The 19347-nt window shown below is 37.5% G+C and overlaps 1 non-coding gene across 1 annotated transcript; it reads left to right on the forward strand.

The window, feature by feature from the left end:
* The first annotated feature begins 18416 nt into the window (after nucleotides 1-18416).
* LOC116113386 lies at nucleotides 18417-18523 on the forward strand. The gene has a single exon (XR_004125399.1). It is a non-coding gene; the product is annotated as a small nucleolar RNA R71 (small nucleolar RNA).
* Nucleotides 18524-19347: the final 824 nt, after the last annotated feature.

Below are 19347 nucleotides of genomic sequence, written 5' to 3' on the forward strand. Positions count from 1 at the left end.
TGGAAGAAATGTACAAGGAAATGCAACAACGGACTTCGATGAAAGGTACATATTTAGGAGAAAGAGCTAATTCCAATTTTCCTATATGTTTATATCCTATTTCTTCTCTTCTTTGAATCAATTTCATTTGACACAATAAATTGAATAATTTTTCTGTTGATTTATATTGTATTTAGATATGACTTCGCTTTCAACGTCAATACAATGGGAGCTCTCAACATTATGAGTTTAGCAAAGAACTGTATTAAAATAAATATGGTTTTCCACATATCAACCGGTAAATTGTTAGGGGTCAATCTGAATGGTTTAAGGCATTTAATTTTTTTTTCTAATAAACCTCCAAACCCTACCACTATAAATAAGAGTTTTTATTTAGTTTTTATGAGATTAGAGAAGGAGAAAGAGCGGCTATTATTTTAAAGATTGGAATTCTTGCAGTTTTCGTTTACTAATTAGAGAAGTTTTTCTATTTTCTTTCTTGAACTCATGTTATTGAATACAATGGTTGTTTTTATTACTGCGATTATGAATTAAACTCCTTTTCTATAGGGCTAAAGATATAACCCCATTTATGAATAAGTATTAACGTTATTGTTGTTAATTTAAATTGAGCATTAATTCTAAGTTTTATTATTGTGTGTAATGCTTTCAATTCTTATGGATTCGAGAGTTAACTGATATCATGAGTTATGTAAGACCCAAGTGGAACCCATTACGCGCTAACCAATTTCGAACTGCCATGTCGAGGTTGTTAGACAAAGATTGTGAGAAGTGTTTGTGGGTTTAACATTTTCTTTTCTTATATAAAGGACTTCTAGTTGGCATTGAGCTTAAGTCTCAACAGTCAACACACTAAACAACTCTTAAATGTCTTCTTAGTTGAATACTGTAACACCCCACTTGAGGTACGTACTTAAGATTTGCTGTATTACTTAAAGGATTCACTGTTTCAGCTTTCATTGAGTTTGTATGTTGTTGTGGTTAGTTGGTTAGCCTTTAATGAACATGGTATGTTGCATTGGTTTGGTTGAAATTTGGTGAAGTTTGGAAATTTGAGCTTCGCCGGGTCGAAGAAGAAGCTTCACCGCAGCGATGAGGAGCTGCACCCACAGGTAGGCTCTGCAGTGTTTCGTCGGGGCGACGTATTATTCTTCGCCGCAGCGAAGAGCCTAAGAAAAAGTTGCTTGAGTTTTCTAGAGAATTCTTCCTTTGGGGCACAATGACCATTCTACCCCTAATTAGTAGGAAAAGTGAGGAGTAAAATGTAAGGACATTTCATGGAGAATAGGTTGGTGTGGGGGTGTGAGTGAAATGAATCAAAGGATATAGATGGACTTTTCAAGAAAGGACAAGGGCAAAATGGGAAAGGAAGGTTATAATATGAGCTAAAAAGGGTTAAGTGTAGAGAAACCCATTAATTCATCCATTCCCACCGCCTCTTCCATTCTCTAATTTCTCTCAATTTCTCCATCCAATTTTCCAAGATTTCTAAGGAGTTTAGAGAGCTTTTGGGATTTTTTTTTTTTTTTTTTTGGTAGAGATTTCATCTAAAGCATCCTAAGGTAAGGATTCTTGCTTTAGATATAGATTTGCTTGTATTTGTATCTTGAAGCCTCATGGTTTTATGGTTTAAAGGTGTAGAGAAGGGACAAAAAACTTGATGCGTGTTTACTACAACATGCAAAAATAGCAAGTATACTAGTCGCTCAAGTAATAGAGTGATGAGTGAGTATCGTTCCCACGAGGATAGTGTTACTAATTACCGATTTTTCTAGTTTAAGTCCTAATTGAAGCAACAATAAATTGGATTGATGGAAGATTAACAAACTAAATACAAAATGCAAAACCCAACAACTTAACTAATTAAACAATTCTAAAACAAATGCTAGGGTGTTGAATTCACCTAAATACGCTAACCCAAATCATAGAATCTATTACCCAAGTTCTAATTCCTTGATTGAAAATCGAATTCCCTAAGTTGTAAAACATACATTCTCATGCTACATTTCCCTACTTATCCCTATTAAGCTTCCGCACCCAACAAAATGAAGATTAATAGTTCAAAGGATTTTAAGCTTTGTGGAATTCTATCTAGATTTCATAGATCGCTAAACCTATCTCTAGCGTTTGCTAATCTATGGTATTTATCCCAAGAGGCACAATCACAAATCACTTCTCAGTCTCATTGTGAACAACACACATTTGAATGGTGATCAAACATCCAAAAGACATTAAGCAAAGAGATAAACACTCAATCATGAAATTAAAACTCAAAGTAATTCAATCCATATAAATTTGAATCATTGTATCAAGATTACATCAAACCCTAGCTAAACAACTCAGTTCATACTCAAAAACGAAATAAAACAACAAAAACAAACTGAATCAAGATTCATCATTGAAAAGCAAGCAAAAGATGGAGAAATCTTCTCTAATTTGAAGCCCAAATCTTCAATAATCTTCTCCTTCCATGAGCTGCCTCCCAAATCACGAACCAAGCCTCCTTTTCTTTCCTTTTCGCTCTAATTTATACCTCTCTCACTTAAGGACGAAGCCCTAGCAAGCCAAAACGCGTCGTTTTATTTTTGCATCTGACGCAGGTTTCGCCGCGGCGAAGCTTTTTCCTCGCCGCGGCGAAGACTTACAGGCCCAATTTGAGCATGATATAGTTAGAATCTGGAAAAGTGTAAAACATATGAATTGTAGCCCTTTCAATTATCTTTCTGGTCGTTCAAGAATCAGCACAATCCGAGGTCTACAGATCAAGTTATGGCAGAAATACTGAAGCACGTCCAAAGACGTTTTTCTTCAGTTCCCAGCGTCCTTTTCACGACTTCAAGCCAAGTTTTCACCTTTGTCCAGTCAGAATTAGGAAAAACCCAAAACATGAACGTTGTAGCTCTTCTTCTTAGCTTTCCAAAGCTTCTAAATTCAGGTTATTCCGAGTTTTCAAGCTCAAGTTACACAATTTACGCTCAAAACTGTCATTTATGCTAAAAATCATCGTTTAGGCCTACAAAGACAAATTAATAGAATTAGGTAGCAATTATGGCCCAAATTGTATGAAAAGTATCCTAAATCCTATCAAAATTCAATGCAAAATCATAGTATAAAATACGCTTATCAACAAGGTACTAAGGAGAAGTATTAGTGGAAACTCTCCATTAAAGGTAAGTAAATCCAACCTAAGTTGGGATTTAAGAATCCATTTGAGTAGAGATTTTGTATGTAGATGTATGTATTATGCTAGTTGAGAGATTGAGATGTTATGAGTATTTATCTATGTTGATATTGAATATAATTGAGTTATGAGAAGTGTTGTGATTGCATGATGATGAGTTGAGTTTGATTGAAGTTGGAGGGAGTTTTGAGCAAACCCTATGGGAGTGTTTTGCCTTGATAGGAAATTAGAGTGTATGAGGGAGTCTTCTCCCATTTTGGATTTCTAGAGAATGAAGTATAGTAGTACTTATAGTAGAGTTTTATATGCACATGAGTTATATGATGAAATGTGCAAGAGAAACATGAGTAAGAGTAGAAAGCCTTCATTATTACTACATAGCATACATTTCACTAGTGCATTCATCCATATGCATTAATTATGCATTAGAGAAAGAGTAGAAAACTTTGAGTGTGAGCTTTAGTGAAGAGAAAGAGAAAATGAGCACTAGAGAATAAAGAGAAAGTAGTGCCAGACAAGAGAATAGAGTAGGTTATGCGATGGGGAAACTGTGAGTATGGGTAGAGTATTCCCGCATGTATGCCGCATTGAGAGAGCAGCATGAGTATGAGAGAGAAGTGGTGTAGCCCGTGAGAGTGCATGCGGATGAGGGCTATACCCGAGTTTACCCAAGAGAGAGTTTTATACACTCACATGGCCAAGGGTTCCGAATCCATGCATAACCAAGTCTTATCGGCTAGAATGAGTAAAAGTCACGGAAAGTGAGAGTGAGTCCCAGCCGTGCCTCCGGTCAGATGGGGCCGTGACTAGTTAGAGAGAGAGTTAATAGAAAAGAGAAAGAGAAACAGAGAGAGAGAAAGCAAAGAGAGTAATGGGAATTGTAAGGAAAGAATTAGAGAGAGAGTCACGGGGTTAGACTAGTAGAGGATTTACTTACTGAGCATTATTTTAGTGCTCACCTCGTTGTTTTTCCTATGTTTTGCAGGATCTAGGTGAGGACAGGGTCGGATGGACGTCGGCATGCGAGAGGAAGCGGTTACACTGTCCACCATGTTTTTGTTTATTTTGTATAAACATATGTACACGTTTGTAAAGAATATATATGTTTAATAAAAAGAAAATTTTGGACCCAATTTCTTTACACTATTATGTATGTGTTTCATTATATGTATTGTATAAGTATTTGATTGGAAAGAGGCTATTACAAATACTTCTTATATATTTCAAATTAAATTTTATTCTTCATTTTCAAATTAATTTATTTGAAAAGTTTTTTTATCCAAAGAATTAAAGGATGTAATTAGTATAAATCACATGTACATTTACAAATTTCATATACAAAGAGTCTGTTCAATGACCCATACAACCCAAATTTACTTTTTTCTAGCCCAATTTCATAGAATCATTGTGGGAAAAGCGAAAAATCGGTGAAAGCTGAGATAGAGCAATTGTGAGAGGAGAAGAGATGAGAAAAGAGGAGTATTTAAGAGTGTCCAAATAACTTATGAAAGGTCTTACTACTAACACTATTTGAAAGAGGTTATTATTATAATTTAACCAAATGAATAGGTTTCAACAGTACAACTATGGTTCATTCATGCAAGGTTCTAATGCTTTCTTTTGTAATAGCATTAAAACATTGCAATTAATGTTATCTTGTTTTCGATTTACTTTCAGCCATTATGATTCAAGCAATGAGTTTTATCACTTTGTTTTTTACATTAATTTATATATAAATAATCAACATAATTTGTAATTTTTTCATGCATATACAATAATTATTTATTTAATTAAAACTGTTCTTAACAATTTAAACCCTATTGGGTGAGTTTGGCACCGTAAAATATAGTGCATGCACAACTCTAAATATAATTAGTACAACGTGATAATTGTGCGACTAATTTCGGTACATATATAAAGGGAATAAGACCATTCCAAGAGACTAAATCCACAAAGCAGGACTCCTATAGAATATTAAACAACATCTTCATCTGTTGCTTGTACAGATATCTTTTACAGTCAAATATATATAACAATATTTATATCTTCTTTGATTTGGTGAAATTAATTGACGTTTGATCTTTTTTTTTTTTTTTCTATGTCTACAACATGAATTGTATATTGAGAAATATTTATTATGAAATTATGTGAGGATAGACATCATCTTTCGGAGATAATAGACAAATAATAGATGTTCTTGATGAATTTACTATTCAATAAAAAATATAAATACATAGATGAAATTATACATAACTATGTGTTGAAGTGAAGACTGAAACGACAACACTTTGAGGCTTAAATAAAACGCTGCGTTTTGAGACAGTATTAGCTGAAATCCTAACCATCAAACAAGTTCAGATCTAATGGTTGAGGTTTGTCGAAGGGGTCAACGGTATATAAGAGAGTGAATAGTTGAAATCAAATTAGGGCAATTATCAGGTTCTCTCTTATGATAGATTACTCTGTTCTTGGTTAGGGTTTACACAACTTTGGGAAATCATTGTAACTTGGGTAGATTGATTAGGTATTTTAGTCAATCAAAGAGAGTCGTTTGCTCTTGGGGCTTGAGGATTCCTGGTGAGTTTCCTTAGGATTAGTTACTGAGTGATTCTTGTGTAAGATCAGTGAGGGTGTAATCTGGATTTGTACTGTTACTGTTCGAATCTTGTTCTAATAGTAGTGCCGTGAGCTGTCCTATTTCCGGAGCTCAACGTGGACGTAGCTTATCCAATCTGGATAAGTGAACCATGGTAAAACTCGTGTTTTGTGTTGGTGTGATTTCTTGTGATTGTGTGATCTGTTGGTTGGATTGTGTTTACTGGTTTATTACAACAGTGGTATCCAGTGATCTAGGGTTTTCTGAAAGAACTAGGGTTTGTCAAGATTTGGGGTTTTTTCAAATTAGGTCTTTCTTTGGTAATCTAGAGTCCTAGGTTATTGATTCAAGTCATCAAATCGTCAATTAAGGAAGTTCTTTGAAGATTTAGGTTCGGGTCTTAGCAAATCGTTCAAGAATCCATTTGTCAATTCTGTCTAAGGTTTCAATTAGGGCTTCTTGAAACAAAGTCAATTTTTAAACACAAATATGTCAACCACACGACTCAATACGATCGAAAGATTGATTTTGGGAGTTGGAAGAAGAAAATGAAGGTGTTACTTTCTCACAACAAGGTGGGGATTGCCCTGGAAAAAGACGCATCCAAATGGCCAGAAGAGAAACTGAAGAAGAAGGATGAGATCAACGAGGAAGCGTACAACCTCATAATGATGAATCTGTCAGACAATGTCCAGCGGAAGGTAGACAGGCTAGAAACTCCTCTAGCCCTATAGGGTAAACTCGAAACCTTTTACTCTTTACAATCCGCACCCAATCTAGCTTTTTTGAAGGGTGCTTTATTTTCGTACAAAATGGATAGTTCTAAATCGATTGAGGACAACCTAGATGGATTTTTGAAAATGACTCTACTCCTTAAAGGAACTGATCAAGAACTAAGGGACACCAGCTTAGCAATGATCTTACTAAATTCATTAACCGAAGAATATATAGTAGTAAAGAAGGCTCTATAGTATTCAGGGATTGTGCCTAGTTTAGACTTGATAGTTGCAGGACTCAAAGCTAGGGAACTAGAGCTAAAGGTCCATAAAAGATCAGGGAGCAATATGTTTGTAAAAGGTAGGCCAGAATCTAGTCATGCAGGAAAGACTAATCAGTATCAACAGGGGTCTAAAAACAAGAAAAAATGGAAGGGGAACAATAAAATAAAATCTGACACTAAGAAGTGTTTCTTTTGCAACAAACTTGGTCATATCAAGAAAAATTGCTTTGAATGGTTGAAGAAACATAAACAAGGAAACACTGAGAGTAACCTGGCCTCTAGTAAAAACCAATGGGATGAGCCTGAGGACTTGACAGTGTCAACATCTGACACTGCTAAGGAACGGGTCCTAGACTCAGGCTGCTCCTTTCATATGAGCCCACATAAGAACTGGTTCCAGAATCTAGAGACACAGGAAAATGAAATAGTCTACATGGGAAACAATCAGGCCTGTAGAGTTAAGGATATAGGTAGTGTAATGACAGGCTTTTCGCAAGTGTACGAAATCGTGCAAGTAGTAAAACTCGAGTAAATGAGTGTCGAATCCCAAGAGAACTACCTACCAAGTACCAAACTAGTCTATTTTATTGCTATTTGATGAAACAAAATTTTATGAATGAATTTAATGAAAAAGAAAACAAATCATAATTTTATAAAAGCTATGGTATAAAGATTAATAAGGCTAAACCCTAGGGCACAGATTTTACACCATTTTACTCCTATGTATTGACGATCATTACTAACCTAATTAAGCTTATTCTAAAGGCCAAACTCCCTATTATTCTCCTAATTTTCTCTCGAACAATTAGTGAATTAACCCTTAAACAACAACCCAAAATATCTCTAAGTTGGATTTAGAAGCTAAGAGATCATTAAGTTCCATGGAATTTGCCGGAGCCTCACAGATCGCAGTAACCTATCTCTAGCGTTCGCTTAATCTATGATTTTATTACCTTAGACAAATTGGGTTTCATCTCTTGATCTCAACCCAACCCATGAAATCATTCAACTCTCGGGGCCTTGAGAATTGAAAGCAGCCTTGAGAATTGAAAGCATTGCACACAATAATAAAACTTAGAATCAATGGTTAATAGGAATTTAATAAAGAAAACATCAATACATATTCATAAACTGGTCTACATCTTTAGCCCTAGAAAAGAGATTTAGTTCATAATTGCAATAATGAAAACCATCATTCTATTCAATAACATGAGTTCAGAAAGAAAAATATAAACACTTCTCTAATCGTTGAATGAGAGCTTCAAGAATCCGGATCTCCAAACTAGTAGCCGTCCTTCTCTTTCTCTCCAAAAACTCCTCAAAAACTTCTTAAAGACCCTTATTTATATCCTAGGGTTTTGATTAACTTAGGAAATGAGTAAATGCCTTAGCCCATTCGGATTCGGATTAGGATAATGCATTAACATAACTAGCCCATGACCCATCGCCGCAGTGGTAAGAATAGTCACTATAGCGATCGTTTTTTCTGTCCAAGGTGTCCGTGATCTTCAGAATTTGGTAAAGTCATCAACACAAAATTTTAAGCTCTCTGAATAAGCTTTCCAACGCCACTAGAATCGTCAAATTCTGATTTCTACAGCTCAGGTTATGACAGAAACATCGAAGCATGCTCATCTTGAAGGATTTCCAGATTTTACGTTATATCTTCGACATGTCACAACTTTCTCGTTTCAACTCCGATTCTTGTACCGTTTGTTCCTACGCATCATGAATTCCATCGACATCATTCTTTTCCCTTCAATTATCTGTTTGAACCTGAAAATACTCAAAATACACCTGTTATCTCGTCAAAGGTATTTATGAAAGAATTTATTCAAATACCACAATTTAAACACATTTTTCCACAAATAATCCAATTAAATCACTAACAAAATATATACTTTCAAGCTCTTATCACAACCCCTAACCAGCTTTTTGCTTGTCCCTAGCAAACTAAGTGACAAAATAAGTCTCTAAGCTTGAAAATAAAACAACCAATGAAAACCTATATCCAAACTATCCTAAATCACTTTCGTAGATTGACATGATTGCATTTAGCGTATGCAACAAGCCTTTAAACCCCTAGGCGGCCCTAGTTGGATGAGTTGTAGTCTCGTGAGGGTTTCCAGCGATGATACCCACAAACATCCACACTACACTTATCCTAAATTCCAAAAACAACGATAAACATAAACATAAAAAAGAGTAAAAGCTAACAAAAATTCTTGGATCAATTCATAGAAGTGTCTCAAAAACCACATATACACACAACAAATAGAATAATTAAAAATCACCTAAACTCACAGACAATGCAAACATTAATTTCATTTTCGTTATTGACCCTAGAACATCCATACAACCACAAACCATTAGTCTACAAACTCGAATGGTTTTATGCATAAAATTCATGAACAAAATTTTGATCTCAGTATTCAGGTTATGACTTATATGTGAATTATGGAATCAAACTCCATAGGCTCACTTTTCAAACCACTCTCCACTAATGTAGAATTTCACATTACCTTGGATCAATAGGTCTTTGTAAAGGTTGTAACATTAGGCTAGGGTATGAGTTCATGAAGGAACGAAAAGGGAAATTAACAAAAATAAAATTAAGAGACTTAATTTTTATTCAATCTTATTATTAACATACACAACACTTCCCTTTTTCACTCAGTAGTTTCTCAACCTCTATCGAGCTTTTTCTTTTTGACAATAATATAAACCCATTCATAATTCCATTCTTCACAATGTTATTCAACACCTACTTTCCTTTTTTTTATTTTTTTTATTTTATTATTATTTTTTTAAAGAATAAGAAGAATGTAGAACACACATATAAAGCCCCACTAGTCTTACAAGCTTTCCACAACCCCTGACCAATTTCTTCACATAAACATGGGTTGTGACAAAACTACACTTTCTCACCATTATTCTCACTAAGCTTGAGTAACAATTAAGTCTCTTAAAGATAACATGGGTAGGATTGTGTTTTAGGCTCATAATCAGGGTAGAGTAAAAATTAAGTTTAGATAAAGGAAAAGAAACAAGGCTAAGTTGTGTTTAAGGGCCCAACGGGTTAACTAGCGATGACGATAAAAAGGGTTGGCTTGAAAGGCTCAATCGATCCAAAAATAGCCTAAATCATTTCCTAAGTGATGTGAACTCTAGGATTTCACCTTGAGTAGTTGTCAAATGAGTTCTAGAGTTTGTTGAGATCACAAAAATGTTCATGGAAATTTCACACATAATACATCTCTAAGTAGATAAACTGAGCCTCTTTCAATCCACAAATCACTAGGGTCTCAAACTAAATGTCATTAACATTCACAAACATCCGTAATTAAAGGTAAAAATTAATTTCCTCAATTAGTTCTATGTTACTTGTGAGACAATGGGCTATCCCTCAACTACCCCGCCCTTGGGCCGTCGGGCAAGGGGCTTTCCCATGCGGTCCACTCATAGGAATATACCCACCCCTGCAAGTGGGTTTCTTTTGCCTTCCCCACCTCTTGAACACAAGACCTACAGGCTAAGTACTTGTGACAAGAGAGGTGAGTACCATACTATGGAGGAATCATAATGTAGAAGAAGCGACATGGGAGGTTGAGCAAGATATGAATGAAAGATATCCAGACCTCTTCAACTGAATTTCGAGGACGAAATTCCTATAAGGGGGGATGATTGTAAACCCCGCGTTATTATTTCGATGCCCTAAGGTATGAAATTTACCTTTCAAGTAATTTTCTTTTTTTTGAATGGAAGGATAAAATGGTCAATTTACATGTATTTCGAGATGTGGCCATTATAAAGTGTAAGGGTGATGTCATTGAAGAGAAATGAGGGATAGCCCATGGTCTCACAATAAAAGGCGCCTTTTTATTGTGAGACCATGGGCTATCCCTCAACTACCCCGCCCTTGGGCCACCGGGCAAGGGGCTTTCCCATGCGGCCCAATCATAGGAATATCCCCACCCCTGCAAGTGGGTTTCTTTCGCCTTCCCCACCTCTCGAACACAAGACCTGCAGGTTAAGTACTTGTGACAAGAGAGGTGGGTTTCTTTCGCCAGCTGGCCTGATGGTACTCACCTCTCTTGTCACAAGTACTTAACCTGCAGGTCTTGTGTTCGAGAGGTGGGGAAGGCGAAAGAAACCCACTTGCAGGGGTGGGGATATTCCTATGAGTGGGTCGCATGGGAAAGCCCCTTGCCCGACGGCCCAAGGGCGGGGTAGTTGAGGGATAGCCCATGGTCTCACATTACTGCAATCACATTCCTATCATAGACATATAACTTCATCCAAGAGAAAAGAAAAATTAAACTCACAACATAGACAAAAGAACAAACAAAACTGCTCTCTAAATCCAAAAAAATATTTCTGCTCAAGTCAACATTGTCCTCAATGTTAAGAGTAGAAACAAGAGAAAGAGAACGTTACCACATTCCTCAACGTAATAAGGCTGTCCAGTTCGTATACGCCAAATTAACTAAATGGACCTTGGCGGCCATCATTGTTATGCAGAAAAAAATAATGGAAATAAAGAGCATTATCAATAACGATGTAATAAGGGTGGACAAAGACTTAAAGAACAAACAGTAACCAAAAAAAAAAAAAAAAAAAGAAATTACATCAAAACAAAACAAAACAACAAAACAAACTACACTGACAACATTAAACAAACACAACTGAAATTTCCATCTACTCCTCCATACTCTCCTCAGAATCATCATCAGGAGCATCGTCTTGCTCCTCATCCACTAGGTATACAAAATTAGTCCATTCACACCTTGGTGCTGCTATCCCAGCATGAGCAAGTTGCAATCTTTGCATCTCATGTTGCACCCTCATTTGCTCACTCATCCACGTCATCCAGGCTTCTTGACGATTCTGTTGCTTTTTCAATTTTTCAATGTCTTCATTCAACTTTGACAATTGATCTCTTTGGGATAGTTTCGTCGATAAAGAGGCTTTGGTCCTAGGTACTTCTACTCTGCCCCCACTGGTGAGATTTTGCATAAACTGCATTGTAAGACACACTCCTTGTAGGATGAAAACTTCTTCAGCATTCAAAGGCACTTGAGCTGGCTGACACAATTCAGTAATCATGTGAGGGAAGTAAAAACTAGTCTTGTTACGCTTTGCCGAATGGGTGATCTCTTGAAAAATTATCTCACCCACATTCATCCTCATCTTGTGGTGGATCGCATAAATCAAAATTGCCCTATTTTTGCTAACAGTGCTCATGTGCTTTGAGGGCATCAATCTAGAGCATACAAAATACAACTACATGCGTGAAATTGAGTTCACAAACTTACTTTCAAAATGGATGTGTTCCCCAGCCCCAATAAACCATTTAGCTCTCCCTTCTGTCAGAAAATTAATCACTGCGTCATAATCCACTGCCTGCTTGTATGCGGCATAGACATCCTCATCTATCTCAACTTGCGGCAGCCCATAAAACTGATTTATAGCAGCTGCAGTAAATACTACCTCTTTACCTCTAACCATTATCCTCCCGTCAACGCTATCAGGAACGTTGGCATAGAACTCTTTTACCACAGAGGCAACTGTAGGAGCCAGGGGTTCTTTGCAAAATGTCTCCCAACCACGAGTTTGAATCACATCAGTTATTCCTCTAAAATCTTCTGTAAACACCAGCCCTCTTTCTTCAATAAATCCACCCAATTTCTTTGCAAAATTCTCATATCTTTCTTGGGCAGCCTGACTAACAAACCGGATATCACTAGAGGCTTGCCCTTTTTCTTTTTTCTCTCCTATCACTGCCTAGTTTTCTTTTGGGTGCCATTATCACTATTTCTTACTTAACCCAAACACACAGTTAAACTACTATCAATGCCCAATGAAAATCACCACACTCCCACAAACGACAACTTCCCTTCTTCAATCATGAAAATAAACACAAGCTCCCATGAAAATCAACTCAATCTCTCCCAATCTTCAACAACCAACACAAAATCATCCCACACTTCCACAAAACTCAAATCAATGGATTCCAATCTTCCACACTCAAAATTACAATGCAAAATGGGTGAGAAACACTTACTTGAGCCTTGTTCTGCCCCAATATGCCTTGAATTGATATGGATTAGATGAATTTTCGAAAACCCCCAAATTCGCTTTTGAAACACTAACCTTGATTTTTTCGCGAAAATCCCACTTGCTTCCTTAATCTGCAAAATGTGATGAGAAATTGAATATGTTAGTGAGCTATTGAGGGGAAAAGAAAAAGAAAATTGGTTGAAGAAAAGTGATGATTAGAGTGTTGAATAGAGAGGAAGAGAAGTTTGTGGGAAGGGAAAAAAAAAAACTATTAAGAGAAAAAGGAAAGTGATGAAATCGTGAGTGGGGGTGTGTTATAAACGCGATATCGCATTGGCTGGTGCGATCGCTGCGGCGATGCATTCTATCGCCATGGCGATCGTGCTTTTCATCATGGCTGCGCGCTGGGCTAATGCTCGTTGCGGCGATCAGGCGCGTTGCTGAAGTGAGCATGTTTAATCATGTCTGTTCGTGCGCAAAATTCACGCTCGCTGCAGCGATGGTTTGTACCTTTGCGGCGATCATGATATTGCCATCTGATTGTTCCCTGAGTGCGTTTTGTCAATAACCTGAAAAACAATCCGAACATCTGGATTAACGAACTAAAAATAATGCAAAAACATAACACACAAAAATTACTAAATAGAAAAAATAATACAAATAAAAATAAATAACAACCAAACGGAATCTAAATCTTGGGTTGTCTCCCAAAAAGCGCTTGTTTAAAGTCTTAAGCTTGACTCCTTTCTATCATCAATTAGGATTTTGAAGAAGAATTGAAACCCTCTCTTCTTCATTCCCATTCTTAATATAAGGTTTCAATCGTTGGCCGTTGACTTTGAATGTTCCCTTCGTTGGGTGGTGAAGCTCTATCGCCCCATGCGGAAACACGTGATGAATTATGAACAGGCCAAACCATCTTGAGCGCAATTTTCCCAGAAAAAGTCGTAGTCTTGAGTTAAACAACAACACCTTGTCGCCTTCCTTGAATTCCTTGTTCACAATGTGTTTGTCATGCCACTACTTAGTCTTTTCTTTGTAGATTCAGGCATTTCGTATGCATTATTACGAAACTCTTCCATCTCATTAAGTTGTAGCACTCGTTTTGCTCTTGCGGTTTGTAGATCAAAGTTTAGAAACTTTACTGCCCAATATGACCTATGTTCTAACTCTACTGGCAAGTGGCAAGCTTTTCCATAAACCATCCTATAAGGTGTCATTCCTATTAGTGTTTTGAATGCCGTCCTATACGCCCATAGTGCATCATCAAGCTTGGTTGCCAAATCCTTTCAAGAGGTGCTTACTGTCTTTTCTAAGATTCATTTCAGCTCCCTATTGGATACTTCGACTTGGCCACTAGTTTGTGGGTGATATGGGGGAGCAACTCGTTGTGTAACCCCATACTTGCTTAACAACGTGGCGAATTGGCGATTGCAAAAGTGAGAACCACCATCACTAATAATAGCCCTTGGCATGCCAAACCTTGAAAAGATATTCTTCTTTACGAACTTGATAACTACGCGCGCATCGTTTGTTGGCAACGCAGCAGCTTCCACCCACTTCAAAACATAATCTATAGCCACCAATATAAAACGGTTAGAAAACAAAGAAGGAAAAGGTCCCATAAAATCTATCCCCCACACATCAAACAATTCTACTTCTAGGATATTATTTAAAGGCATGGCATTTCTCCTAGATATGTTCCCAACTCATTGACACTTATCACAACTCATAACAAATTGAAAAGCATCTTTAAAAAGAGTTTACCAGAAAAATCCTGATTGAAGAACTTTAGCGGCAGTCTTTGTCGAACCAAAATGACCACCAACTTCCATTGAATGACAATGACGAAGAATATTCGTCATCTCTTCTTCTGGTACACATCTTCTTATCATTTGATCGGTGCAATGCTTGTACAAAAATGGATCCTCCCAAAAGTAGTGCTTTAAATCTGTAAAAAATTTCTTTCGTCTTTGGGAGTTCATTCCAGGAGGCAATACTTTCCGTGCCAAATAGTTTGCTATATCGGCAAACCACAACCCTTCTTGAATAGCATACAATTTCTCATCCCGAAAGTATTCGTTGATTGGCTTTTCTTCCTCTTGAACTTCTTCATTGGACTCCAATCGGGATAAATGGTCAGCAACTTGATTTTTCGTTCCTTTCTTGTCCTTAATCTCCAAGTCAAATTCCTGTAAAAGCAATACCCATCGCAATAATCTTGGCTTGGAATCATGTTTTGCTAGGAGGTACTTCGACGCAGCATGGTCAGTGTACACAATAACCTCGATACCTAGTAAATAAGAACGAAGTTTGTCAATAGAGAATACTACTGCTAAAAATTATTTTTCAGTAGTTGCATAATTTAACTGTGGTCCCGTTAAAGTCTTGCTGGCATAATAAATCACATGCAAAACCTTACCTTTCCGTTGTCCTAAAACAGCCCCTAAAGCATAGTCACTTGCCTCACACGAGTTCAAAGGGTAGTTCCCAATCGGGTGCAACAATAATAGGAGCAGAAATTAATTTTGCTTTTAAACACTTAAATGCATCTAAACACTCTTGACTAAAATTAAAAGAAACATCCTTAGCTAATAAATCAAAAAGAGGTTTAGAGATTTTAGAGAAATCCTGTATGAATCTCCTATAAAAGCCCGCATGCCCAAGGAAACTTCTGACAGCCTTCATTGAATTAGGAGGTGGTAGTTTCTCAATGACTTCAATCTCCGCTCGATCCACCTCAATTCCATTCGCGGATATCCGATGACCTAACACAATTCCATCTCGTACCATGAAATGACACTTTTCCCGATTGAGCACCAAGTTAGTGTCAACACATCTCTGCAAAACATTAGATAAGTTAGTTAAACAATCATCAAAAGAATCTCCAAAAATAGAAAAATCGTCCATGAAAACTTCAATGGACTTCTCAACCATATAAGAGAATATTGAAATCATGCAATGTTGAAAAATTGTAGGAGTGTTGCACAAGCTAAAAGGCATTCTTCGATAGGCAAATGTTCCGTATGGGCACGTGAAAGTCGTTTTCTCTTGATCTTCTGGCGTTATAGCAATTTGACTGTAGCTTGAATATCCATCCAGGAAACAATAGAACTCGTGGCCAGCTAACCTCTCCAACATTTGATCGATGAATGGCAATGGAAAATGGTCTTTACGAGTCGCGGAATTTAGTTTGCGATAGTCGATACATACTCTCCATCTTGTGACTGTTCGTGTTGGAATCAGCTCGTTGTTATCATTATAAACCACTGTCATTCCTCCCTTCTTTGGCACTACTTGGACTGGACTCACACATGCACTATCCGAAATTGGATATATGATTCCTGCATCTAAAAGCTTCAACACCTCCTTCTTGACCACTTCTTGCATTGATGGATTCAATCTTCTCTGTGGTTGGACAGTAGGCTTATAACTTTCCTCCATTAAGATCTTGTGCGTGCAGATTGAAGGACTGATACCTTTTATATCCCCCATTGTCCACCCAATAGCCTTCTTGTATTTTCTCAATATACGCAACAACTTTTCTTCCTCTACAACACTCAAAGAATCATTAATAATGACTAGAAAAAATTTACCCTTTTCTAAAAATGCATACCTTAAATGAGATGATAGTTGCTTGAGCTTAAGTGTAGGTGCCTTTGTGATTGGTAAAGTTGATTGAGACGCCATAGCTCCAATTTCTCTAATCGAATTAGCTTCAGCACGAACAAAGGGTGCTAAAGCATTTAAGTATCTTAAACACTCTCTCATCTCTTCACTATCAACTTCATCCTCATGATCTCTAGAATTCATCAAACAATTCTGTAAAGGAAAAATGGGGTAACTCTTCTCAAAATTCTGCTCCACTATGGTGTCGAGAACATTGATCTTAAAGCATGAATCTAGTTTAGATGGACACTTCATAGATTCAAAAACATCAAATTCTACTTGCTCATCTTCCACCCTTAAGATTAATTTCCCTTGGTGGACATCTATCAATGTTCTACCCATGGCTAGAAAATGTCGTCCTAAAATTAAAGGTATCTCCCTCTCTTCCTCCATGTCTAACACTATGAAATCTATTGGAAAAATCAGTTTGTCTACCTTAATCAAGACGTCTTCTACAACCCCCCTAGGATATGTTATCGATCGATCAGCTAATTGAAGAGACACGGTGGTTGGCTTCACTTCTCCTAATCCAAGCCTCCTGTAGATGGAAAACGGCACTAAGTTAATACTTGCCCCTAAATCACATAACACTTTATCAAAATAACAACTACCAATAATACAAGTGACAGTAAAACTCCCTGGATCTCATAGTTTAGGTGATAGTTTCTTTTGAATCAGCGCACTGCATTCCTCCGTGAACTTTCTCGTGTTCCTCGAATTTTCTCTTGTGTGTGAGGATCTCCTTCAGAAACTTCACATACTTCGGCATCTGTTCTAGCATATCAACAAAAGGGATATTAATATGTAAACTTTGAAACATGTCAATAAACTTACCGAATTGCTTATTGAGCTTCTGATTTTTCAACCGTTGTGGGTATGGAAGGGTTTCCTGGCTTGAAGGAAGTTTCTGCTCAGATGCACGCTCGCTGCGGCCACCAGCTTCATCGCTGCGGTGATTAATTGAAACTTCTGATGCATTCGGAGCAAGATCACGCTCACCGCGGCCACTGGATTTATCTTCGCGATGATCATCCTTATTTCTGATGAATTTCTCTGCATTCTAATGCTCGCTGTGGCTACCAGTATCACCGCCACGACGATCCTCCTTCTGCTCATCCTGCAGGTCTTGTTCTTGCCTTGGTTTTTCACCCTCTGAATTTTCCAACATTCGTCCACTCCTCCAGGTGATTGCATGTGCTTGTTCCTTGGGATTCTTCTCTGTATTGCTCGGCAAAACTCCTTGAACTCTCCCCGCTAATATGCTGTGAATTTGCCCAATTTGAGTCTCAAGGTTCCTAATCGAGGCTGATTGATTTTGAACCAAGACGTTAGTCTTCTCAAACCTCTTGCTTGTCTTTTCAATGAACTTGGTTAACACATTCTCTAAATTAGATTTTGGCTCTTGTGGTTGAAAAACAGGAGCTTGTTTTTGCTCATTGTTGTTGCCCCATGAAAAGTTTAGGTGTTTCCTCCATGCTGGATTTTATGTATTGGAATATGGATTCCCTTGCCCCCTTTGGAAATTATTGACGTAATTGGCTTGTTCAGGCTGAGCAAGCGGGTTCCATTCTTGGCAATCCTTCGATGAATGATTTCCTGCACAAAGGTCACATATTAGAGATGAAGATTCAATTGTATTTACTTTCAACACATTACCTAATTGCTTTTGGATGTTTGAAAGTTGAGCAGCCAATGTAGTGTAACCGTCAACTTCATACACTCCTGCTAATCTTCTTGTTGAAGTTCTCTCTAGAGTCCTTATATAGTTTTTGTTCACCATCACCTCAATCAGATTGTATGCATCCTCTGGTGTTTTATTGTTCAAGGCTCCCCCACTTGTAGCATCAATCATAGCTTGAATAGTTGGTAGCAACCCTTGGTAGAACGTTTGCACTTGCGACCAGATTGGTAAACCATGGTGAGGGCACCTCCGTAAGAGATCCTTATACCTTTCCCATGCTTTATACAATGACTCTGAATCTTGTTGGTAAAAGTTCGTAATCTCACTCCTCAGCTTGGCAGACTTGGTAGGTGGAATATATTTAGTGAGGAATGCTTGAGCTAACTTGTTCTAGGTTGTGATGCTCCCAGATGGTAGAGAAATCAACCAAGCCTTGGCTTTATCTCGAAGAGAGAATGGGAAAAGCCTTAGACTAATCGCGTCATCAGACACTCCATTATGCCTGAATGTGTCGCACTACTCCAGAAAATTTGCGATATGCAGGTTGGGATCATCATTAGGTAACCTAGGGAATTGGACCGACTACTAAATCATTCCAATAATTGCTGGCTTAATCTCAAAATCATTCACTTGAACGGGTGGTCTCCTGATGCCAGAATAGCACCCATCAACAGTAGGACTAGAGTAGTCCTTCAATGCTCTCTGAACCACTGCTGCTCCACCATTTGCATTTCCCCCTAAGGTATCCTCTTTCTCATTCTCTTGATTTCCCATATTGGGATTCCCAATTCCTATGTTAGCCATTGATTCTTTAGAGTCAGCTTGCCTCTTTTCTTTCCTCAACTATTTCGCGGTTCTCTCGATCTCAAAATCTAGTGGATTAAGATCACCACGACCTCTTAAACGTAAACTCTCCAGATTCTAGCTGAAAACAACAAACAAAACAAACAAAAATAAAAATTAATTAGTAAACAAAAATAAAACAAATCAAATTAGCAACTGAATATTTCGTATTGATATTGGTAAGACGAAATAGTTCCCCGGCAACGGCGACAAAAACTTGACAGGCTTTTCGCAAGTGTACAAAATCGTGCAAGTAGTAAAACTCGAGTAAACGAGCGTCGAATCCCAAGAGAACTACCTACCAAGTACCAAACTAG

Source organism: Pistacia vera, unplaced genomic scaffold, assembly GCF_008641045.1.
Source record: "Pistacia vera cultivar Batoury unplaced genomic scaffold, PisVer_v2 Contig678, whole genome shotgun sequence".
NCBI classification, from domain to species: Eukaryota; Viridiplantae; Streptophyta; class Magnoliopsida; order Sapindales; family Anacardiaceae; genus Pistacia; species Pistacia vera.